General features: G+C 44.9%; 1 long non-coding RNA gene across 7 annotated transcripts in view; it reads left to right on the forward strand.

The window, feature by feature from the left end:
* Positions 1-25,506, forward strand: part of LOC121012145 (uncharacterized) — a 36,001-nt gene that overhangs the window by 8,414 nt on the left and 2,081 nt on the right. The window contains exons 2-6 of one of the 7 annotated variants that reach the window (XR_005781965.1): positions 14,165-14,373; positions 18,756-19,014; positions 20,104-20,150; positions 20,270-20,896; positions 24,827-24,899. This is a non-coding gene — a long non-coding RNA (uncharacterized LOC121012145). Of the gene's footprint in view, positions 1-14,164; positions 14,542-18,755; positions 19,015-20,103; positions 20,897-24,717; positions 24,900-25,506 lie in introns of all 7 variants that reach the window. The other 6 variants (XR_005781967.1, XR_005781968.1, XR_005781963.1 and 3 more) reach the window with 6 other exon arrangements.

Below are 25,506 nucleotides of genomic sequence, written 5' to 3' on the forward strand. Positions count from 1 at the left end.
TCTGTCTCTCTCTGTCCCAAAAATAAATAAAAAACGTTGAAAAAAAAATTAAAAAAAAAATAAGTCCCACATTGGATGCAGATTAATTTTTTTTAAGTGCATTTTTTAATATATATTTTTTATTTTAAAAAGTGGTGTAGCCACCTGGAAAACATTATGGAGATTCCTCAAAAAATTAAAAATAGAACTGCCCTACGACCCAATAATTGTGCTACTAGGTATTTATCCAAGGGATACAGATGTGCTGTTTCGAAGGGACACATGTACCCCAATGTTTATAGCAGCACTATCAACAATAGCCAAAGTATAGAAAGAGCCCAAATGTCCATAGTTGGATGAATAGATAAAGAAGATGTGGTATACACACACACACACACACACACACACACACACACACACACACAATGGAGTACTACTCAGCAATCAAAAAGAATGAAATCTTGCCATTTGCAACTATGTGGGTGGAACTAGAGGGTATTATGCTAAGCAAAATTAGAGAAAGACAAATATCATGTGACTTCACTCAAATGAGGACTTTAATATACAAAACATGAACATAAGGGAAGCAAAAAGAATATAAAAACAGGGAGGGGGACAAAACAGAACAGACTCATAAATATGGAGAACAAACAGAGGGTTACTGGAGGGGTTGCGGGAGGGGTATGGGCTAAAGGGGTAAAGGGCACTAAGGAATCTACTCCTGAAATCATTGTTGCACTATATCCTAACTAACTTGGATGTAAATTTTAAAAATAAATGGAATAAAAAAATAGGATAAAAAAATAAAAAGTGCATTTTTTTAATGTTTATTTATTTTTGAGATAGAGGGAGACAGCGAGAGGGGGAGGAGCAGAGAGAGAGGGAGACACAGAATCTGAAGCAGGCTCCAGGCTCTGAGCTGTCAGCACAGAGCCCAATGCAGGACTCAAACTCACCAACAGTGAGATCATGACCTGAGCCAGAGTCGGACCCTTCACTGATTGAGCCACCAGGCCCCCCGATTTTAAAAAGTGCATTTTTAATTTGCATTGCCCTAATTATTAGCAAGGACTCGTGCTGATAATTCAGGGACACAGATGATCTCTTCTTCCCTGGACTCTGTGATGGGTACATGTAAAGCCAGAGACTGCTTCAGCTGTTGTGTAATCGTTTCTGGGCCAGTGGGGAGGAAAAGCCGAGAAATGGATGTGGTGGCATCTTTTGAGTCCTGGATCAAGCCTTACCTGAGGTTACACATGAGTATTTGGTAACATGAGCCTTTTGCTTCAGACAGTTTTGTTGTTGGTGTGATGTGTGTGTATGTGTTGGTCACTCATAACTGAAAGACCTCCAACTGATGTATTCTTTGTATATTGTACCATGCTTCGTATGTGTTTTGTGCATATAAATTTAGGGCTGAATGAGACCTTAGGTATCATTTCATTCAGATTCTTTCATTTTCATTTATAACTTCAAAAGTTTAAACACAAAATCCTAAGACAGTAATGTGACAAATCTCGTCAGTTTTGTTTCTAATTTTATTTTATTTTATTTATTTATTTATTTATTTTCAAAAAATTTTTAAATATTATTTATTTTTGAGAGACAGAGAGAGACAGAGCATGAGCAAGGGCGGGGCAGAGAGAAAGGGAGACACAGAATCTGGAAGCAGGCTCCAGGCTCCGAGCCATCAGCACCGAGCCCGACACGGGTTCAAACTCACGAATCACGAGATCATGACCTAGGCTGAAGTCAGACGCTTAACCGACCTAGCCACCCAGGCGCCCCGTATTTATTTATTTGTTTAATGTTTATTTTTGAAAGGAGGGGAGGGGCAGAGAGAGAGGGAGACAGAGAATCCAAAGCAGGCTCCTTGTTATTAGCACAAAGCCCAACTTGGGGCTAAAGATTTTTTTAATGTTTATTTTGAGAGAGGGAGAGAGAGAGTGGGGGAGGGGCAGAGAGAGAGAGAGAGAGAGAGAGAGAGAGAGAGAGAGAGAGGGAGAGAGAGAATCCCAAGCAGGCTCCACACTGTCAGCATGGAGCCCGATGTGGGACTCAAACTCTTGAAACTGTGAGACCGTGAACTGAGCCGAAATCAAGAGTCAGATGCTGAATAGACTAAGCTACCCAGGCACCCAAGATATGGAACATTGCACATAAAGTTGAAATTCCTTTCGTATCCTTCCCCATTTTATTTCCCTGGGGGACCCACTGTCAGGAATTGCTCACATATCTTTTCCTATCATGTTTTAATAGTTTTATCACACATGTATATACCCAGGAACAATATGTAGAATTGCTTTGTGGGTTTAAACTTTCTTGTATCAATGCCATCTTGTCATATGTATCACTGTGTACTTTGCTTTTACCACTCAGCATTAGGGGTTCAAGACCTGAACAAAGATATGGTTCATTTTCACTGTTGTGATAGTATTCCATTGCCTGAATATATCACAACGTACTTACCTAACTTATCTCTGTAACACACGTTGAGATTATGGGCTGTTCCCTCAATGCTGCAGCAAACATACTAGAGCATCTCCTGAGACACACTTGTGAGACTGTCTCCAGGGTATATATTTAGAAGTCGAGCTGCTGCATCACAAGATAGGCACGTTTTTCAGCTTTACCACAAATGAGTAATTTTCATTGATGGTACCAAGTTACAGTTCCCCCAGCATTGTATGAAAATCCCTGTTTTCCCATATCTACATCAGCACCTGGAATTATTAGGCTTTTTGATTTTGCCAGTCTGATTGGTGTGAAATTGTATCTACTTGTCTTAATTTGCATTTCTCTTTTACTAGTGAAGGTAAGCATCTTTTCCTATGTTTATTGATGATTCTGCTTCCTATTTCAAACTCCTCGGTTTCCCAGTGGAAAGAAGATGGCAGATCACACAGTTCATCAGCAACAGTGCTGGGTTTAGAACTTGGGTGTTCCAACTCCAGTCTTCTCTTTTCTTCCAGCATGTTGAACCACTTCCAGATATACATTTTTAATTTTTTTTTTACATGTATTTACTTTTGCAAGACAGAGACAGAGCACAAGCTGGGGAGGGGCAAAGAGAGAATGAGACACAGAACCCGAAGCAGGCTCTGGGCTCTGAGCTGTCAGCACAGAGCCCGATGCAGAGCTCAAACTCACAGACCACGAGATCATGACCTGAGCCAAAGTCGGATGCTTAACTGACTGAGCCACCCAGGTGCCCCCAGATATACATTTTTAGAGTGCTATTGTTTCTACTAACAGTTACAACAGAGAAAAGATCTTTTTCCTTCTAATTAAATGTTGGGACTATGAATTGTCAATAGTTGGATGCTGTATCAGTTAGGGTTAGGTTTGTCTGAATAAAAGAGATGCCAGGCTCAGGTCACAATCTTGCAATTCATGAGTTCGAGCCCTGCGTCAGGCTCTGTGCTGACAGCTCAGCCTGGAGCCTGCTTCGGATTCTGTGTCTCCCTTTCTCTCTGCCCCTCCCCCAGTGAAGCTTTGTCTCTCTCTCAAAAATAAACATTAAAAAAAGAAGTTGGAGACAAGAAGTTTGGCATTGCTTTGTGCCATGAAGTCTTCTAGGACTTAGGCACCTTTAATCTTGTTGCTTCATTGCACATAGCTGCTGTTTCCAAGCTCACCTCATGTTCCAAAATAGCTGCTCCAACTCCTGACATTATGTCTGCATCCAAGCCAAAAGGAAAAGAGTCAGAGACCCCAGGGGGATGGTGGAGGTATTGGGTGCAACACAGCTGTCTCTTGATAAAGGTTCTAGAATCTGCAGTGTGATTATCTGATCTATATCTATTGGGCAAAAGTCAGCTACATGGCCCTACTTGGCTCTAAGGGAAGCTGGGAAGATTAGCATTCATTTGGGGGACCATGTACCTAGGTACAAGGGAGATGATCTCTAAATACTACTCAGATCCCAGGAATTATAAAATCATCTTTTTGTGGTAGGTGAGTTGGTCCTGCTAATCTGGGAGGAATGTCCCTGTCCTGTGACCTCTGTGACCCCTGGCTCTTCTCTCAGGAAAACTCTGCCTTGTCCAATATCCTCATGGCCATATCTAGTAGACATTAGTGTCACCCTTTGGAGGACCTACACAGATTTTGGATAGAACTTCTCATTGCTTTGTAGAAGAAAGAGAGACATTTATTAGGGGACATTTAATGGTCTCTGCCACAGATGCTAAGAAAACGGTGTGGCCCAATTTGTTCCATGTTTAAGTACCTGAGTCTCATCCTACATGGAGATTAAGTCTAAAGACAGTTCTTTTTTTTTTTAATTAAAAAAAATATTTATTTATTTTTGAGAGACAGAGAAACAGAGCACACGTGGGGAGGGGCAGGGAGAGAAGGAGACAGAATCCAAAGCAAGCTCCAGGCTCTGAGCTGTCAGCGCAGAGCCTGATGTGGGGCTCAAACTCACAGACCGTGAGATCATGACCTGAGCTGAAGTCGGACGCTTAACCGACTGAGCCACCCAGGCGCCCCTAAAGACAGTTCTTGAAGAAAGATCATGTACAGTTGAAATTATTCTTGAGATATCCATGTGTGTTATCCTCTACAACTCTGTGAACATGTATCAATCAGCTATTGCTGCATAACGAGCCATCTCCAATCTCAGTAGTATAAAACAACCATCATTTATTTTCATGTATACTTCTGTAGGTTGACTGATCTAGGTTGGGCTCAGTGGGGCTTGCCTGGGCGTGGCTCCAAGCTGTGGACTAGGTCAAGATCTGCTCTAGGTGTCTCTCATCTTTAGATTAGCAGCCTAGCCAGGCCATGTTCTCTGGGATTGCAGAAGCACAAGAGGGCAAGATTAACCATGCAGGGTCAACATTGCAAGCCTCTGCTTGTGTCAAAACTGCTAACATCCCACTGGGAAAAGCAAATCACATACGTGGTCAAGTCTATTGTCAGTGGGTGGGGGAAACCATGCACTGCTCTCCACCAAGCTAAAGAAGTAGAATGAACAAGCCCACCAGTCTCCAACATAAAAAACCCACTCCTTCTATGGAGGTGGCATGGGGGAAAGACTGAAATGTTTTTACACAATTTGATTTACCACAAAGTGATTTTTTTTTGTAAAAAATCAGTTACATTTATGCATTAGTCAGTTTGTGGCACCCAGTCCTTCTGTTTCTTATGTGAGGATGTCAAGAAATCCATCACCAACCACTTCACGTGTCCAGATAGTTGAACATTGCATTTTACTTCTTTATTAATGGTTTGGAACCCATGAAATAATCTATATAGTATTTCCGTATGAATTGGTCAAAGTACATTGGTTATTGCAGCTGGATGGCAGGCATGGGCTGAGTCACAGGTGCATTGAGCGATTGGTGGGCAGAACCACTTTCACGCTTTAAATCCCCCTCCCACTATCTATGACACTGACGTTGTCTGCCTACCAGCTGTTCCCCTTATTTGAGCAGTGATGCAGGTAAGATAGGTGCCTGGGCTCTGTAGTGGACACTGTGGCATGCTGCCCAGATCCTCCGCTCTAATACTGAGGCACTCATTCCCCCATCTGCTGGGAGCATTGGCCGCTGACAGTCAGTACTCAACTGAGTCCCTCTTGGGGACTTGCCCTTGGCTGAAGAGCGCAACCCAGCCCGAGTACTGCATCCAATGACTGTATGAAGTGGGAGCCCCAAGGTCCAGCCTCCCTGCCATCCCGCCTCTCTACTCCTCCCCACTCCCCGCAGGGTGGGCGTCAGCTGAGACCTCTGATGAGGCTGCATTACAGTTTGACTTTTCCCTTCCACCTGTCACCTTGAGAGCACACTGCAGGAAACTTGCTGCATGCACGTCTCCCCGTTGGGGTCTTAATTCCTGAGGAACCAAACCCACAAGGCTCCTAAGTCACACAGAGCTGGGTTCGAGTGTTATCTCAAATACCCACTAGCTATGTGGCTTTAGACTTCGTGAATCTGCTGTAAACCTCTGAAAGTCTCAGGTTTTTCATCTCTAAAGATGCAATAATAATAGTATCTGCCTCTTCTAATGATAGTAGAGGATGAAGAGAAATAATGCATGGAAAGCAGTGTGAAGCCCTTAGCATGCTACCTGGCCCATACTAGGTTTTGCCGAAATGTATTCTTCCCTTTTTACTCAGCCCTTTGTGGGCGTTTCCAGAAGCCGGCGTCCCCATACCTGAGTAAAGCGGAAACGGACCTGTTGTGCTATCTTGTTTCCAGCAGATGGCGCCAGCGGATAAGGCTGCAGTCTCGTCCAGCTTGGTTACAAGGTCCACCATTGACAGATTATATACATCAGTTTTCCATGCATTATCTCATTTGATTCTCCTTCATCAACCATTTACCAAGTGCTGACTGTTCTATCATTTATTCTTTCATCTCTTTGTCTTAAATGCTTCCTGAGCACTTACTCCAGCCAAAGAGTGGCTTTAAATCTCTTCTAAAACATCATGGTGACTAAGAAGCAAACAAGACAGAGAGGGAGAGAGAGAGAGAGAGAGAGAGAGAGAGAGGCAGGCAGGAAGAAAAATACGATTCTGGATTTTGAAATGAAAAGTTTTAGGCACTACTATTGGGCTTGTGCCAACTCGTTCGGAAAGGAGGCAGCTTTAATAAAGCGGAAGAGGTACATAATATGACTGAACAGAATCAGGAGGCAGTGGTCCCTCTGCAGGAGCAGCTGAGGTGCTTCTAGAGGCCGTCTGCAGGCCTTCCCCAGGGCTATCGATCTGAGGGCACAACAACTGGTCCCTGGGCTGGTTAAAACTGCCGCGTAGGAGAAAGAAGAAAGAATCCATAAAGGAGGTGTCAGAGTGCTTGGGAGGAGACAGTTAGCTGGCCTGGAGTCAGGAGCCCCAGACCGGAGTCATTTCGCAGGTCTTCTGGTCATGCCAGGAGGCACGCCTGGAAGCCACCAGCCCAGGACCCGGGAGAAGTCCGATTCTGTGGTTGGGACAGAGGCTGCCCACCTCAAGTCTTCCTGCATCTGCTCCAGAACCGTGAGTGAATGAATGTGCTTTCCTGAAGGTCACCACACAGGGTTGTTGTTTAAGGAAATGGATATACAGTGCCTGGTACGTGGGAAGCTCTCAATAAATGATAACTATTTATTACTGATAAAAATACTACCACTACCGATCAATGGTTCTTACGATCTTCTCTGATGTAATTGCTAAGAGCAAGGTCTTGTGAGAAATACCCAATGAATCTACAGAGAAGTTTTAATTATTTGGGGATTCCGAGAGGATCCAGGACTCTGAAGGTAAAGGAGAGAACACCAAGTTAGGGAAAGGGACACACGGATGGACTCAGTAAAATTTGTTGAATGGGTGGCTCAGGGGGATTCTCTTCTAACAGCAAGAGTATGGACACCTACTCTGAGCCAGGCACTGTGCTTGCTGTTGGAGCGACAGAGATGAACAAACATCTTGTTTGTTTTCTTTTTTTTTATTTAAAAAAAATATTTGTTTTTGAGAGGGAGAAAGCGGGAGAGCAACAGAGAGAGAAGGAGACACAGGATCCGAAGCAGGCTGTAGGCTCCGAGCCGTCAGCGCAGAGCCCGATGCGGGGTTCGAACTCACAGTCAGTGAGTTCATGACCTGAGCTGAAGTCGGACGCTCAACCGACTGAGCCACCCAGGCACCCCCCCCCCACACCATCTTGTTTGTTTTCAAGGAGCTCCTGGTACAAGGGTGGAAAGCCAAGGTAACTACAGGGTCTAGTCTGGTGACATAAATGAGGGAAGTGGACCAGGTGTGAATAAGGAACATGGGTAAGAGAAATATTTTATTTTCTTCTTCCACTGTAAAACAAAAAAAAAAAACAACAACAACAAAAAAAACAACCCACAATATTGCAAGAGTTATGACAAATGGCTCTGAGATGAGGCTTAAATGCAGAGACAATAGAGCATGGTGGGGACTGTGGAGAAATAAACAGTGCTCTATCCGAAGGGGGCCACTACCACAAGGGTGGAGAACTGCACCTGTCTTACTGGATTTCCAGTTTGTTCAAGAGAAGCCAGAAACTGAAAAAAAAATTTTTTTTGCACAATCTCTTAATTTTTAATTTTTGGCAATGAATGCAAAAAAAATTTTTAAAAACACCATGTGGGCCCAAAAAAGTACAGGCCAAGCAAGTAAAACATAATTCTCTCTGAATGCCAGATCTGAGTCTGAGGGTCCAGTGTGTGATCTCCAGTCCAATTGGAAAGACAGATGGGAGTTTGGGCGATTTCGACACAGCTTGATAAGTGTTAAATGCCAAGATGTGATGTGGTGGGTACACAGAAGAAGAGCTGGCAGGGTGGTCTTTGAGGAGGAGAGGACGCCTGACCTGAGTCCTAGAGGAAGGGCCCAACTAGCCAGGGAACTGGGGTTGGGCGAGCCAGTCAGGGGGAATGGCATAGGGGAGTGCAGCGGTCAGGAGCCCAGCAGAGCAGCAAAGCTCAGGGCTCAGGTGTCACATGTGGGTAGGGAGCAGGAAGAGATAATTGGGAGGTGGGCAGGACTAGATGGGAGAGTGGCTTTGACCGCATCGTCCGTATTTAATGATTTCTTAATTTTCCCCCATTGTAATTTCTGCTGTTTTTCATAGAAAACCAGGAGTTGTGTCTGTGCCCCCAAAACAGCCATTGCCTGTGATAAGAAGCTTTTTCAGCTCTCAAAGTTGACACCCCCCCCCTTTCTCCTTTCCCCACTTTGGCTCATCCTTGTCTATATCTCACTCTGACCCCTCCAGTATTAAAGAAAATAAATACTTTTGACCTTTGTCAGAACTTGGACTTGCCAGCACAAAAAGAAACAATTTGCACCGGAGGAAATGATCCCTTTCCTCCCAAAGGGCTCTTTCTCTATGTCCAGAGCCAAATGCAGTTCTGATTCAGAGACCACAGGGGTGGCCAGCAGGGCGAAGACAGGAGGCCGTTCTAGTCCTGGTCCTGGGGACTGACTCCTCGTGTAGCTGCAGATAAGACCAGGCCACCCGTGCCCAACCTGCAGAAGCAGGTGGTTTGGATGGTCTCCCAGAACCTTCTCCATCAAGGCTCAGGGCTCAAATCTCTTGCACACAGAGTCAATCTGGACCTGATGTCCGTGATGTGTCGCCATGTAACCAGCACGTGCTACGTGTCAGGCACTATGCCCGCCTCTTGCCATACGTGATTTCATGTAGTCCTCATAAAATCTTACCCCACTTTATAGAAAAGGGACCTGAAGTCTAGGAGAGTTGCCCAATGGTGAACTGGGATGTACAACCTCCAAAACTATGTTATTTGAAACAAAATGTAGTTCATTCTGATGGTGAGTTCTATGTGTCAACCTGGCTGGGCTAAGGGATGCCCAGAGAGCTGGTAAATGTTATTTCTGGGTATGTCTGCGAGGGTGTATTTGGAAATGATTAGCATCTGAATCAGTAGACTGAGTAAAGATCACCAATGTTGGGAGGGAGGGGCAGGGATCGCTCAATCTGTTGATGGCCAATTTGCTCTTTCTGCCTGAGCTGGGACATCCATGTTCTCCTGCCCTTGGACATTGGCACTTCTGGTTCTCAGGTCTTTACACTCAGACTCTCTGCTCCCTGGGTTCTCGGGCCTTTGGACTGGATTGGAATGTTCCAGCACTGGCTTTCCTGGTTCTCCAGCCTACAGACATGAGATGGTGTGTGAGCCAATTCCTGCAATAAATCTCTCTCTTTGTCTCGTATACACACATGTACATATACACATATCCATATCTATCTGTAAACATCTATCACCCATTGGTTCAGTTTCTCTGGAGAGCCCTGCTAATACGTTCATATACATGGTAACATACCAAACAGCACAGGAGAGTTTCTCATGAAAAGCAAACTCTCATGCCCATTGCCCAACTCTGTTGGGGCAATCTCTTTTAATCACTTTGATTTTCAGGTGATTATGTCCCTAAATATAAACAATAGCTAGACAATATTTATTGTCTGTAAAGTTTACTTCTACTCTTTGCTTTCTCCAACTGTTGATTATTTATATATTTATTGGTATTTCTCATTTCTCCTCATAAATTCAATAAACAGCACCCCTATTTTCTTATTCTATCACATGGACAATCCCTTTTGACAACTCACTTTCTCTCTCTCTCTCTCTCTCTCTCTCTCTCTCTCTCTCTCTCTCTCTTTGATTCAGATTCAAGTTAACGTACAGTGTAGTATTGGTTTCAGGGGTAGAATTTAGTGATTCATCACTTACATACAACACCCAGTGTTCATCCCAGCAAGTGCCCTCCTTAATGGCCCATCACCCATTTAGTCTGTCCCCCCACCCACCACCCTTCCAGCAACCCTAAGTTTGTTCTCTATATTTAAGAGTCTCTTAGGGGTGGCTCAGTGGCTCAGTCGGTTAAGCGTCTGACTCGTGGTTTCAGTTCAGGGCATGATCCCACGATTTCTTGGATTTGAACCCTGCATCAGGCTCCACACTGACAGTGCAGAGCCTATTTGGGATTCTCTCTCTCTCTCTCTCTCTCTCTCTCTCTCTCTCTCTCTCCCCCTCTCCCCCCCTCTGCCCCTCCTCTACTCGTGCTCTCTGTCTCTCTCAAAATAAATAAATAAAGTCTCTTGCGGCACCTGGGTGGCTCAGTCAGTTGAGCCTCCAACTTTGGCTCGGTTCATGATCTCGCGGTTTGTGGGTTCAAGTCCCACGTTGGGCTCTGTGCTGACAGCTCAGAGCCTGGAGCCTGCTTCGAATTCTGTGTCTTCCTCTCTCTCTGTTATTTCCCTGCTCACACACACTCTCTCTGTCTCTGTCTCTCTCTCTAAAAAATAAATAAACATTAAATTTTTGTTTAAGTCTCATGGTTTGCCTCCCTCTCTGTTTTTATCTTATTTTTCCTTCTCCTCCCCTATGGTCATAAGTTTTGTTTCTTAAATTCCACATGCAAGTGAAATAATATATTTGTCTTTCTCTGATTGACTTATTGTGCTTAAGCATAATACATTCTAGTTCCGTCCACATTGTTACAAATGGCAATATTTCATTCTTTTTGATTGCTGAGTATTATTCCCGTGTGTGTGTGTGTGTGTGTGTGTGTGTGTGTGTGTATACATATATATACCACATCTTCTTTATCCATTCATCTGTCGAGGGACATTTGGGCTCTTTCCATACTTTGGCTATTGTTGATAGTGCCGCCATAAACACTGGGGTGCATGTGCCCCTTCGAATCAGCGTTTTTGTATCCTTTGGATAAATACCTAGTAGTGCAATTGCTGGGTCATAGGGTAGTTCTATTGGTAACTTTTTGAGGAACCTCCATACTGTTTTCCGGAGTTGACATTTCACTTTCTAAGATGAAGGCATGAGCAGTATTTTTCCCGCCATCTTTCCTCCCTGCTTTTGTTTTCCATCTTTTGTCAGCCTGGCTGATTTCAAAAGTCCCCCACCGCTTTTAGTTGTGTGTAGCCATGTGACTGGTGCTGGCCAATGGGTTTTGGGAGGGAGTGACCTTTGTTAGCCTAGGCTGGAGCATTTAATGACTGTGTGAGTTTCTCACCCCATACACAGACACGCATGCTCTCCTGCCCACTGCCACACCTGTCACGTGGAAGAGTCTCCGTTAGCCTGAGTCCTGGGAGAGCAGAGCACCCCCACCAGGATACAGGCAACGTGTAGTGTGAGTGAGATGGGAGTCTTCATTGTCCTAAGCCTCTGAGAGTTTGGTGGTTATTTGCTTTGTCAGCAGAGGCAAGCATATCCTAACTTAGGCCCAAATATAACATAATATAACGTTATTATGTTCTGTCCTGCAAATATAGCCATGATGCTAATGTATTCTCCATACTTTAACAAAGATTTTTTTTTTTTTTAAAAAGGCAAACTTTATCTGTCCTCACAAGTCTGAAAATGTCTTTATTTACCCTCCTACTTGATTCCATTTGGCTGGGAATAGAATTGTAGGTTAAAAGTCTCTTTCAGAACTTTCAAATACTGCATTATGGGCATCTGGCTTTTGACTTCTTTTAAAAAAAATTTTTTTGGGGGCACCTGGGTGGCGCAGTCGGTTAAGCGTCCGACTTCAGCCAGGTCACGATCTCGCGGTCCGTGAGTTCGAGCCCCACGTCAGGCTCTGGGCTGATGGCTCAGAGCCTGGAGCCTGTTTCCAATTCTGTGTTTCCCTCTGTCTCTGCCCCTCCCCCGTTCATGCTCTGTCTCTCTCTGTCCCAAAAATAAATTAAAAACGTTGAAAAAAAATTTAAAAAAAAAAAAATTTTTTTTAATGTTTTTAATTTTTTTTTGAGAGAGACAGAGCATGAGCAGGGAAGGGGCAGAGAGAGAGAGGGAGACACAGAACCCGAAGCAGGCTCCAAGCTCTGAGCTGCCAGCACAGATCCCAACGTGGGGCTCGAACTTACGAACCGTGAGATTGTGACCTGAGCCGAAGTCGGATGCTTAATCAACTGAGCCACCCAGGCGCCCCCATAATTCCTTTGTTTTTGAAACCCTGTATAAATGGAGCAACTCATCTGTCCTCTTGTTCCGGTTCAGTTTCCTCCACTGTAAATCGGGAGTGATGACACAAGTGAAAGAGAGTGCTAGATTACAGGCACCTAGGACGTGTTTGTTAAGTCTGCACGGCCCATTGTGGCCCAAATCACTCTCATGTATTTATCTTACCTCTGGTAGGATAGGGCACAAAAATAGGTAATATAGTCAATTAAGCGGACAACTCATGGTCATGGGATCTGATGTCAGGCAGACTGGGAGGTGAAAAGCCACTACATAAGAAGAGGGACATTTTTTCCAGACACTGTATTTGACAACGAATGAGAATTCCTGTCGTTACACGTCCTCACCAACATCTGGTGTTGTCAATATTCTGGAGTTTGGCCCTTCTCAGGATTAAGTGGTGGTGTCTCATTGCATTTATTTTGCATTTCCCTAGTGATGTATGATGTGGAACATATTTTCCCATGCTTATTTGCCATGTATATATCATCTTTATCTTTTTAAAAGAGAGAGAGAATCTCCAGCAGGTCCCATGCTCAGCACAGAGCCCGACACAAGGCTCGATCCCACAACCCTGGGATCATGACCTGATCCAAAATCAAGAGCCAGATGCTCAGCTGACTGAACCACCCAGACGCCCCCTATATATCATCTTTGGTGAGGTGTCTGGTAGGGTCTTTGATTTCTTTCTTAATCGGATTGGTTTTTTTATTGCTCAGTTTTAAGAGTTCTTTGCGTATCTTGGCTCCTGGTCTTTATCAAGTATGTCTTTTGCAAATATTTTCTCCTAACCTGTTACTTGCCTTCTCACACTCTTCGCATTGTCTTTTGCAGAGCAGAAGTTTTAAATTTTAATGACGTCCAGCTCATCAATGATTTACTTCATGAATTGTGCCATTGGTGTTCTATCTAAAAGGCATCATCCCTCTCTCTCTCAAAGAAATAAACATTAAAAAATAATGCCTGGGTGGCTTAGTGGGTTAAGCATCTGACTTTTTATTTCGGATCAGGTCATAATCTCATGGTTGGTGGGATTGAGCCCTGTGTCAGGCTCTGAACTGACAGCTCAGAGCCTGCTTGGGATTCTCTCTCTCTCTCTCTCTCTCTCTCTCTCACTCTCTTTCTGCTCCTCCCCCTCTTATGCACAGACTCTCTCTCTCTCTCAAAATAAATAAATAAACACTTAAAAAGCCATCACCAGGGGTGCCTGGGTGACTCAGTCAGTTGAGCAACTGATTTCGGCTCAGGTCGTAATCTCACGGTTTGTGAGTTCGAGCCCCACATCGGGCTCACGATTGTCGGAGCAAAGCCCGCTTCAGATCCTCTGTCCCCCCCCCTCTCTGCCCGTCTCCCACACGTGCTCTCTCTCTATCAAAAATAAATAAATGTTTTTTAAAAATCCATCACAAGACCCAAGGTTTTCTCCTGTTATCTTCCAGGAGTTTGGGATACATATACTTTTAATTTAACCTGTGCCTGTTGCCCCATCCACTTGGTTTCTGACAATGCCCTTGGCACATTGTCCTCTTATGGTCTGGGAAATGTTAACATTCTGCAACCTTCTCTCCTTTATCTTGCTGGGAAGGCAATTTCAGCCCTGCATTTAAAACCTCCCACTACTCATGTCTACCAGATTACCTCCCCTCTCCTTACAAGTCTTCTTATCAAATTCAATTGAGACTTCCACTTCTGTAACCAAGATTTGTTTGATTCTACACAGGCTTAGAAGCTGATGTCTTCCCTCCGAGGTGGAATTACATTTACCAAGCTCATGGGACTGATGTGGGAAATCGGAACGTCAGTGTATTCACTGATAACAAGAAATATAATTGCTGAGAAGACTGGAATACTCTCATCAGTGTGACCAGCACATTCTTTCCCGGAGGCAGGTCTAAGTGAAAAGCCAAATTATACAAAGAAGGTGGCTTGGTGAGCATTTGATCATTGAGTTCTATTGATGAAGAGCCTAATGCAGGTCTCCATTGAATGTCAATGTCAAACATTGTACTGGACACTAGGTGGAGAATGGTGAATAAGAGAGATGGGTCTCCGTGCTCACAGGTTCTAAGGCACTGGGGGAAGACAGGCCCTGAACAGGTAATGAGACTTCTAGGTGAGAAAAACTACACCCCTTACCCTCTGCTTCCTCCCCGAACCTACGAAAATAACAGTACAGGAATTGTTCTGAAAAGGCAATACGCAAAGACAGAGGTCTGCAAACCATGGTCCACAGGCCAAATCTAGCCCGCTGCCTGTTTCGGGACAGCCTGTCCTAAGAATAATCCTATATTTGCAAATGGCTGGAAAAAAATCAAAACCAGAATAACATTCTGTGACACGTGAAAATGATATGAAAGTCAGATTTCAGAGTGCATAAATAAAGTTTGGTGGGAACGCGGCCATGCATTCCAATGCAGGTCCCATGTATTGTCTACGGCTGCTCTCGCGCTACCATGACATAGTTAAGTAGGTGCGAAGGAGGCCATATGGTGTGCAGAGCCAAAAATATTTACTATCCGGCCCTTTACAGGAAAAAAAAAAAAAAAAATCCCAACCCCTGCTCTAGAACGGCACCGTCCAATGGAACTTTCTGCAGTGACGGACGGGTCGTGTACCGCCATCCGATATGGTAGTTGGCCACTAGCTACATGTGGCTACTGAGCCCTTGATATGTGGCTGGTGCAACTAAGGACCTGAACGTTTATTTTATTTATTTTAATGAATTTAAATGTGAGTAGCTGGCAGAAGCTGCTGTGTTGGGTGGCACAGTGGTCGACTATGACAAGAGGGCATCTGGGCTGGGAAACACCACGTGTCGTGGAAGATGGGACATCTGCCCGAAAGCAGGGGGATTAAGTGAAAGTTTACATATGGAAGCCTGGCATGCCCCACCCAATCTTCTTACAGGCTGCTTTCCTGACCTAGATTCCAGAATGCTGGCAGGGAGAATTACACTCTCCTAAAAAGAAGCTGGGGGAACCATCTCTGGGGACTTTGACCAGCTCGGGAGGAAGGACCTAAACATGCGTTGGGAGCTTCCTAATCGTCATACCAAATTGGCAGTGAAGAGACCCCCTGCCAATCACAGAGCATTCAGTAACCTTTAGCCTAGGTCCCACCCTCCCCCATGAGCAGGCGGCCAAGGGCCCGCGTACATTCGAGGAACGCGAAAGAGACCAAACAAACAGATGGACAGATCTAAGCGAAGATCTCTGGGCGCACATATTTTGTTAAATTTGGAGGTCTATAATGCTGAAAGAGAAAAATGGCCTTTCTTTTCACTAAGTTCAAGGCAGCATTTTCTTCACCTACAAACATAAGCAACAAACTGTAGTAGTGTTAGCAGTTTCTGTGACTTCATCATCAATAGAAACCGGGTATTTTCCTGCCATGATGGTATTGTTGGAGTCATTTCATAACATCATTTATGCTCGTCATGACTTTGAAATGATGGTAGTCATTAGACACCCTGCTAAATCTTCTAATATAGAAGCACGTATGTCACTATATGACAGATTTGTTTTTTAAATATTTTGATAACTGTATGTTGATATAAATGATTTCCTTTGTAATCCTGTGCATAGAAGTTGATTCATTTAAAGGTATTACGCTGAGAAAAGGTCCACAGTCTCCACCTGACTGCAGAGGGGTCCAGGGCACAAGAAGGGTTCTCTTTAGGATGGCTAGGGAATGGAGATCATAATCGGTAAGCACTTTGTGCCAGATTTTAAACCTCAGAATTCTAAGAGTAATTATTATTATTACTTTGATAGCTTTCCTTAGTACTTAAAATGTTCATTTTGTCATTGCAATGGGATATTTGGAGGGGGAGAGAATCATAGAAGGACTTAATCAGCCCCCTTGACCCCAAAGTTCAGTTTTCTTTTCTAAAAATAGTACGTGCACATCATAAATAAGCTAGAAAAGTACAAAGAGGACAACAAAGGTCACCTCCAATCCCACTGCCTATTTGGCGAACATTGTTCTGGGCAGCATTGTGTGCATAAACACATAACATACACATATATCCACACAAACATATAAAGATCAGTATATGTATAAAGATATACACGTAATTATAGGGGCACCTGGGTGGCTCAGTCCGCTGAGCACCCACTTTTGGTTTGGCCCAGGTCATAATCTCACGGTTTGTGGGATCCAGCCCCCGAGTCAGCTCCAAGCTGGCAGCACAGAGTCTGCTCGTGATTCTCTCTCCCCCTCTTTCTGCTCCTCCCCTACGCACAATCACTTGTTCTCTAAATAAATAAATGTGAACAAAATAAAGTTAAAGACATAGACATAATTTTTGACAAAAACAGAATCAAAGTACACATTTATTATTATTTTATTTTTTACTACACATTTATTATTATCATTGTATTTTTTACCCTGCGTTTATCTTCTATAGTAATAGCAAGAATTGAGGTGGGTCATTATTTTCACCAGTCAGTTAAGGAAACTGAGACTCAGATAATTAAAGCCTGGTGCATGGTCACAGGTGGTGAGAGAGAAAGAAATCTCTTGGTCATCCCAGAATGACTTACTGTTCAAGGACCCCATGTCTGTGAGGGGGGAAGTCTGGAGTTCAACTGGACTGAGAGAGCTTCACCCTCCCAGCTGCACTTACCCAAAAGCTTGTGACCCGAAATCTTTGTGATTTGGGGGGGATTCTAGCTCGGGTGCAGGTGACCCATATGCCGAGTCCCAAAACAGATCTGCTGAGAAGCTTCAACTGAATGATCATACTTGGAGGCAGGAATCTGGCACATCCTGGGCTCCTTTCTATATTTCCATTCTGATTCCTTGGGGAAGCAAATGGGAGCAATTCTTCTCATTAACTCGAAATGCAGCCCTTCGTGGGCACCACGTGCTGCGGTGGACAGTTGGAAAGCCATCCACACAAAGGCTGACCTCTCCATCCCGTCTGGCTCCCTGGAACTGGAGGAAGATGAGACAAAGTGGACTTCCTGAGGTCCGTCCCAGAATTTATTTAATCTGCAGGATCCCAAAGCTCGGCGGGGCTGCATCAGTCACCTGAGGAGCCTGTTGAAAGCAGTGATGCAAGGTTCTGATTCTAGAGTAGTGGATGTCAACCTTGGCTACCCATTAGCATCACCGGGGAAGCCTTCAAAAAACAAAATGGCGGAGTAGGCATGTTATGGACTGAATGTCATCCGCAAATTCCTGTGTTGAAACCTCACCCATCTCCTATCAATGTAATGGCATTAAGAGGTGGAGCCTTCGGGAGGCCTGACCTTAGATGAGGCCAGGAGGGAGGAGCCCTTTAATGGGATTAGTGCCCTTACAAGACTCACCCGAGAGCTGTGCTTCCTGTATCTGCTCTCTGCCTTGTGAGGGTACAATAAGAAGCTGGCAGTCTGCAACCTAGAAGGGGGGTCCTCACCAGAACCTGGCCATGCCAGCACCCTGATCTTGGACTTCCAGCCTCCAGGAAGGTAAGAAAGAAATTCCTGTTGTTTATTATAAGCCACCCAGACTGTAATGTTTCTGTTAGAGCAATCCAAACTACTGCTCAGACAAGGCGCTCCGAGCTCCCCCAGAGAAACATTGAGAAAGCAAGCAGACACTATCAGAACTAACTTTGTCAGAACTCTGGAAAACCGTCAAGGTTTATAGCAACCAAGTGAATGCTGAACGAAGGAAAAAGCAACTTGAAAACGGCTCAGTGCAAACAGGGGTGCCGTCTGAGGCAGAGTTGTGAACAGCCCGGCTGAGTGTTGAAGGAACAACCCAGCACAGAGGCAGTCTGCAAATACTGGGTGGTGTGTGTGTGTGCGTGTGTGTGTGTGTGATTGACGTATAGTTGGTACATCATGTTATATTAGCTTCAGGTGTGCAACATAGTGATTCACCGTCTCTAATATTCTGTGCTCGCAAGTGTAGCTACCCTCTGTCACCAGACATCACTCTTAAGATACCGTTGACTCTATTCCCTATGCTGTGCCTTTCATCCCTGTGACTTATTCATCCCATGACTGGAAGCCTGTACCCTCCAGTCCCCTTCACCCGTTGTGCCCATCTCCTTCCTCTCTGGCAATGACCACTTCTGAGAGGTGTGTTTTGTTTTGTTTTTAAAGTTTATTTATTTGAGAGAGCGAGAGAGCACCAGCAGGGGAGGGGCAGAGAGAGAGGGAGATAGAGGATTCCAAGCTGGTTCCATGTTGTCAGCACGGAGCCTGACACAGGGCTCGAACCCATTAACTGTGAGATCATGACCTGAGCCGAAATCAAGAGTCGGACACTTAACTGACTGAGCCACCCAAGGCACCCCTTGTTTGTTTTGTTTTTAGTTCCTGGTGTTCAAGGAAATCTCTGTCAAAACTCCGTGGAGCATGAGCTAAAGGAACAGAGGCATCAGCGACTTCATGTGAGTTTATGTTCATTTGCTACAGCAGTGGTAGGAAGCTAACGCAGCGCTCACTGAACGTTAGCTCTGGCCATGGGGGAGGAACTTCAGCTCCATGTTACCTGTGGTCAGTGTGTTCAGTAAATACTGATCACAATAAACATAATGGATACGAGAACTCGCCAGAAGCGGTATAGCAGGAGGTCTGTTCCTTTTCTGCTTAACTGTTGGTATCGGAAGCATCTGAAAGTACTTTGTTCAGTTTTTTTAAAAAATCTGTAATTCCGAACCAGTTACTTTATTCCGCGATGCAGGCCTGATTCCACACTTTGGCGAAAGTTAGTAATTTTTTAACAGGTAGAGGCGGCGGTGAAATGGAACACACCTCAGGTCGGAAGTCCGAAAGTTGGGCCCTGGTCTCAGCTCCACCTCTATCTGGCCGTGTGACTTAGGTCATCTTGCCTCCTCTCTTTGGGTTTTGTTTTCCCCATTCAGAAAATGAAGGAATTAGATCAATAATAACTCCCATGTGTCAAATGCCTACAATGCACAATTTATACATATGGTCTCATCTGAGCCACATAAAAACTGTGCAAGGTATCATCCCCATTTAAAATTTTTTTTTTCAACGTTTATTTATTTTTGGGACAGAGAGAGACAGAGCATGAACGGGGGAGGGGCAGAGAGAGAGGGAGACACAGAATCGGAAACAGGCTCCAGGCTCTGAGCCATCAGCCCAGAGCCTGACGCGGGGCTCGAACTCACAGACCGCGAGATCGTGACCTGGCTGAAGTCGGACGCTTAACCGACTGCGCCACCCAGGCGCCCCTCATCCCCATTTTATAGTTGAGAAAACTGAGAGGCCCAGAGAGGTTAAGTGACTTTCCCAAGGTCACAGAGTATCAGGCAGAGCTGTGATTTAAAACCAGGACTGTTTGACTCGTTTTGATAAGCCCCTCTACCTTTCCACGTTTTGGAGGTCAACACTGTCTTTACAGAACATGCTTATGAGGCACCTGCTTTTCTCCGTACATCATAGTGAGGATGATGGGTCTCTCTAGCTTCCCACTTGAGGGGCCTGGAACCTGGTCCATCTCTTGTGTTTCTGAGAACCTCTGATTCAGCCCCTCAGAGACTTCCCTCACAACCATGTATCCCTCCTCTCACCTCTAACAGACACTACGAGGTGCTGAACCAATGTCTGGCCTCTCCCTTTTACTTAGTAACAGAATCCTAATTTTGTTCGAATAAAATGTACCCACTTAAAAATACCTGCCCGCATTCCCTTGCAGGTGCACCCTTACAGGTGGTCCCCTGACCCAGCTCTGACCAATGAGATGTAAGTGGACATTTGGGTGGGGATTCTTGGGAATCTATCTTCTTCATACTAAAAGGTGGGAGAAGTCAGCAAGCCCAAGGCACAAATTGCCTTGGTTTTCATCCTCGCCTGGAACATAGGTGAGGTTTCTGGAAGTGGAGCAGCCATCTTGTGACTATGAGGGTGAGTGCCACCTGCTAAGGATAGCAGAGCCAGAAGACCGAAGAAACTTCTTTGTAATCGGTCCTCTGTACCAGCCTGGATTGCCTAGACTTCTTGTCACATGAGAAAACGAAAGCTTTATTTGGTCAGATTTCTGTTCTGTCAACTTCATACCATCCTAACTGACAGGTTCTCTGAGAAAAGTCTCTCCTCTGCCCTGTAGGCCTGACATGTGGCCTTAATAAGCACCTGTGGTGACTCAAAAATAGACCAGGGGGAAGAGAAATTGGCCATGGCTGTGATTCTGAACTTGCTGAGCCATCACCTGTTCAATCCATGCTCTGAAGAAGAGTCTGTTAATTACACTCTCCTTGGCCAGCCAGAGCACAGGAGGCTGCGTCCGTGTGTTCTCAGGGAAGCTCAAATATAGCTCAGGCTCCTTCACTGCTTTTGCTGAGTGTGCAGCTTCTGCGTGTCTGGCAGCCCCAGCGAAGAATGGAGAAGCTTTTCCCGGGAGGTTAGAGTCTGAAGAAGGTGCTAGGAAACAGGGATGCTGGCAAGGTCTGGCTCAAGGAAACAAGATCTTCCCTCCCGCCTTCTGCAAGGTGAGTATTACACCTCCTAGTTAGCAGGTGACAAAACTTGCTTGAAGTCCAAACTGAGGCTCAGAGACTGAAGTGGCCATGTGTCAGTCTGAGCATTTGGTTGTATGCAAAGAAGCGGACTCTGCATAGCTGGAGGAAAAAAAAATAGTTTGGGGGAAGAATATGGGATGGCTCTCAGAATTTCAGGCGAAGCTGAGAAACCAACTTGAACAAAGGGAACCATAGTTCCAGGTGGTCTGGATAGCAGAATTCCAGCATTGGGATGACGTAGCTTCGATCATGGGCCCACGCCACAATTAAAGAGGGCAGGATGCCTTACCTGACCATCTTTCTAGATGGTGCTGGAAAAGGTGGTTTTCCTGGGGCTCCTGCCTGGCTCATTTGGTGGAGTGTGCAGCTCTTGACCTTGAGGTCATGAGTTCCAGCCCCACATCAGGTGTAGAGATTGCTCAAATAAATAAATTTTCTAAAAATCTAGAAAAGAAAAAGAAAAGTCGTTTTCCTAAAGCTACCACAGGGTTCAAGTACCAGAATAATGCAAGAGAATGTTGGGCGGCAACACAAAACAAAAAAATGTCCATGGCAGGTAGTATAGAATTGGTCAAGGGGATGGGTTTGGGGAGCTGGCTGACTTTAGTTAAAATCTTAGCTCTGCTCTTTGGCCAAACCCATTAACCTCTTAAGCCTCAATTTCCTCCTCTGTGTGTAATGAGGATGAGTCATATTCAGATCTACTAGAACATACGATTTTGTCCCCCACCCCCTCCAAATGTTCTATCCCCAGCACCTAGCCGAGTGCATGCTTGCAGCTGATGCTAAGTACATATTTATGGAAGGAGTGAATGAACTCTACATTTGTCCCAGAATACCTCTTATGTAGGAAGCTATTCGGTTGAAAATATAATGTGATAGGTGCTTGAAGTGGAAAGTGAGCACCCCTGCTGCCTCACTGCCTCCCTCCGGGGAGGGAGGGGAAGGAGGAGAAATCTAGGCAGACGCCCCGAGGTAGATAAAAGGACATCCACTCTGCAGACTCTTCCCCCGACACTCCCCACCAGCACGCTGACCTGCTTACTCACTTCAGTCACTCTGCCCTCGTCCTCACAAGCGAGGCTCTTTCGCTGAAAACAACAATCCCACGTTGAGCGCGGGATAGATTCATTCTAGCAATCTCCAGGACTTCCTGGCATAATGTTGGCGTGTTAAACACTACTGATAGGTTTGATGGGTTAAGAAGGCTAAAGTCACCACACCCCTGCGTTTCCCAGTGAACCATGACGTAGAGTGGCAAACAGAACAAAATCACAGCCCTGGAGAATGTGTGCATTGTTAAAACAAAACACACACCCAGCAGGACATCGCTGGTGAAATGAATGCATTGCGACTTTCTCAGTCATGTTTTCATTCACTAGTCTCAACGAGATCAAATTCTGAGTAGTTTTGTTCCCTAGGGCTACTGTAGAAATACAAAGCAGAAAAGAAAGAGACCAACTTTGAAGAAGTAAGGATATTGGTATCCTTGGTCCCTCTAATAACCGGCACCTTTGCTATACTCATTGTCACCCTCAGAAGCTCCGCCATCACCATGCTCCCCAATTACCACCACCGCCACCACCATTTTCTTCCCCATAAAAATTCTCATCAGCATTGTTATCACTACCTAGTAAATGACACTGGGGCCCCACCCATATGCCCTTCACTAGGCCGGTGTACTCATCCCCCAGCTGCTGTGAGAGTTGGTTGCTCACAGCTCACGGCCACTCCCTTCTGACAATTCACCTCAGCCAGTGGAACTGCCTTGACAGGAAATCCCTGGGAATCTGTGCCCCTGAAGACCTGTGCCCCTGTGTACCCAATGACCAACTAACTGGATGTACAGTCCCCCACCGCCTTGCCTCAGGCTGGGACAACCCTCTTTGGAATTAGGCAGTGGCTAGACTGGAGCTGCACCCATATTTTTTTTGCCTACCTTTCTCCCTAGTCGTATTCTCCTTCCCTCACCCCCTCAAAGGCTTCACCCGAGAGATCCCTCAATAAGTCACTTGTACTGGCCAGCTCTAGCTCACAGGGGTCAACTGCACACTTTCTTCCCAACTCTGTGCTGAGTGACATTGCGTTGATAGCTTGGAATCAGACATGGTGGGAGTACTTACACCATGGAAGCTGGCGAAAACACTTTTGTTATTGTTCATTTTGAAGTGCTAGTTGTTAAATATTTACTGCATACCACCAGGCACAGGTCGGCCATACAATTCCAAACGTTTGTTGGAATGCCAGCCCTAAGTTGTCACTTAAGAGGCTGAGGTAGATTCCTACCCCTGGGGGGACTTATCCATAGGCTACCAGTGGTGTATGAATTATGTGTTGAGAAAAAAATGGCTTAGGTCAGCAGGTGTCTCGTGGAATTGGGTAATCAATAAGTTGTGACCAGTTGGCAAGGAGAATTGAATAATGCTAATAATCATAGCTGTCGTTTATTGAATACTAAGTTAAATTTGTGTTGTGCTAAGCACTTTGCATGAATTATTCTTGTGTAAGTCTTATAATACCCCTTGCAGGAATATCATCCCCCCATTTTATCAGATTGAACAAGCTCTAGAGGTAAAGTCCTTGCCTAAGGCCACATAGCTTATTGGTGCAAGCATTGGGATTTGACCCCCAGTCTTTCTGACTCCAGAGCCTGTATTCATAGCCACTCGTGAAACAGATCTGGGGGCCCAGATAGGCAAAAGCCACAGGCACAGTGATGATAAGAATGAGTAGAAACTAGATTAAGGTGAATGTGCTCATCAGGACACCTTGGTTTCAAGTTGAAAAAACTAAACTTGAATCAGCTTCAAGAAAAAAGCATTCTTCGCTGGGTCACATCTATCCTTAGGAGGAACAAAACTAAGGCTGGCCTTAGGGCTGACTGGAAGAAGAGTCTAGAATCCAAAACCATGCAATTCTCTCTCTCTCTCTCTCTCTCTCTCTCTCTCTTTTCCCTTTCCCCCCTCCCCCCTTTGTTTCTCTTTGCATCCTGGCTGGACACATCCTAGGGAAAGGCTTTCCCAGCTACCCTGGGCCTTTGTTACTATTCAATTGCAGAGGGTAGTTGTCCAAGGCATCCAAAGGGTGGTGGGATCCTGAACCCGGGATTCGTGCCAGGTGACTCTCTGATCAGTGAGGAGACACAGAGCTTATGACGATGAAAAGCCTTATGGAGAGTGGGTAGTCGCCACAGCTTCCCCCGTGATTAGAATTCCCATACTTGACCACGGTTCTTCCCAAGCAGCAGATAGTGTGAAGTGGAAGAGAGAGAGCGTAGGTTTGGTGTCACAGAGATCTAATTTGACACGGTGGCTTTCCCGTGCCACCCCGTACTTTGCCTGAGAGATAGCTGATGGTTAACCGGCAGTGTGGCTTCGGGCAAGTCCCTTCACTTCTCTGAATCTGAATTTGCCCGCGTGGGATGTGGAGATGATCATCACGCTTAGTTGGCAGCATTGTGAATGTTACACGAGTGAGGTGTAAGCAGAGACGGTGCTTGGTTAGTGTTCGTTCCCACATCCACTCGCTTTCCCAACAGAACCAATCCTCCTTTGTTAGGTCGTTTCTGACTAGGCTGGTGGGGTGGCCTCTACTCTTACCCAGGGATACAGGGGAAAGGGAAATGTATTCTATGAAAACTATCCGGGCAAGGCCCTCATTCTTTGCTCTGCCAGCAGTTACATAAATCCCAAAGTCATCTCTATCTTTCCCCGCCGCCCTGGCTAGCCTCCAGACCAATTAAACATTGATGGTGTAGCTATACTTATCCCCATCTCCCTCTCCCAATCAAGGCTTGGACATCAATTCTCTCTTTCAAATAAAAAATTTAACCCTCACATTTTTGGATTCTTCGGTTTATGAAGCAGTTCCAGATTCGCTGACTTCACATACTTATTATAGGAGTTAAAGCAATATGGAAAAGTACAAAGAAGGAAGTGAGAAAGTCAAGTGATCAAGGTCAACAGCACGAAGGGTAAGTCATGTTGATATTATGTGCCCCTGCTATGATGTGATAGGAAGAGCACATCACTCCCCCCAAACTTATAATCTCAGTCTAATCATGAGGAAGTGGGAGACTAGCGAAAATGGAAGATATTCTACAAAATGAAGTGACCACTACTCTTTGAAAATGTCAAGACTATGAAAGACAAGGAAAGAGTGAGAACCTGTCATAGGCCAGAGGAGACGTGACATCTGAATGCAAGATGGTATCCTGGTTTGGAAACTGGGACAGAAAAAAGGACATCAGTGGAAAAATTGGACAACCCGAATGAAGTCTGTAGTGTAGTTAATCATATTATGCATATTACCCAGTTAATTTCATTTTGATAAATGTACCGTGCTTATGTAAGGATGTTAACATTAGAGCCAGTTAGGTGAAGAATAAGTGAGATGGTACTTTTTGCTCTATCTTTGCAACTCTTCTGTAAATCTACAATTATTTCAAATTTAAAAGTCGAAAAACAAAACTAAAAACACCTGAGATTTGCATAATTCAAATGAGATGAATGTCATGCCCAACATCTTTCAATGCATGTACACAGATAATCAGAAATAGTTTTATCAAAATTGTTTCATAT

The sequence above is a fragment of the Herpailurus yagouaroundi genome, unplaced genomic scaffold (assembly GCF_014898765.1).
Source record: "Herpailurus yagouaroundi ecotype Mexico unplaced genomic scaffold, PumYag 196, whole genome shotgun sequence".
Taxonomy (NCBI): domain Eukaryota; kingdom Metazoa; phylum Chordata; class Mammalia; order Carnivora; family Felidae; genus Herpailurus; species Herpailurus yagouaroundi.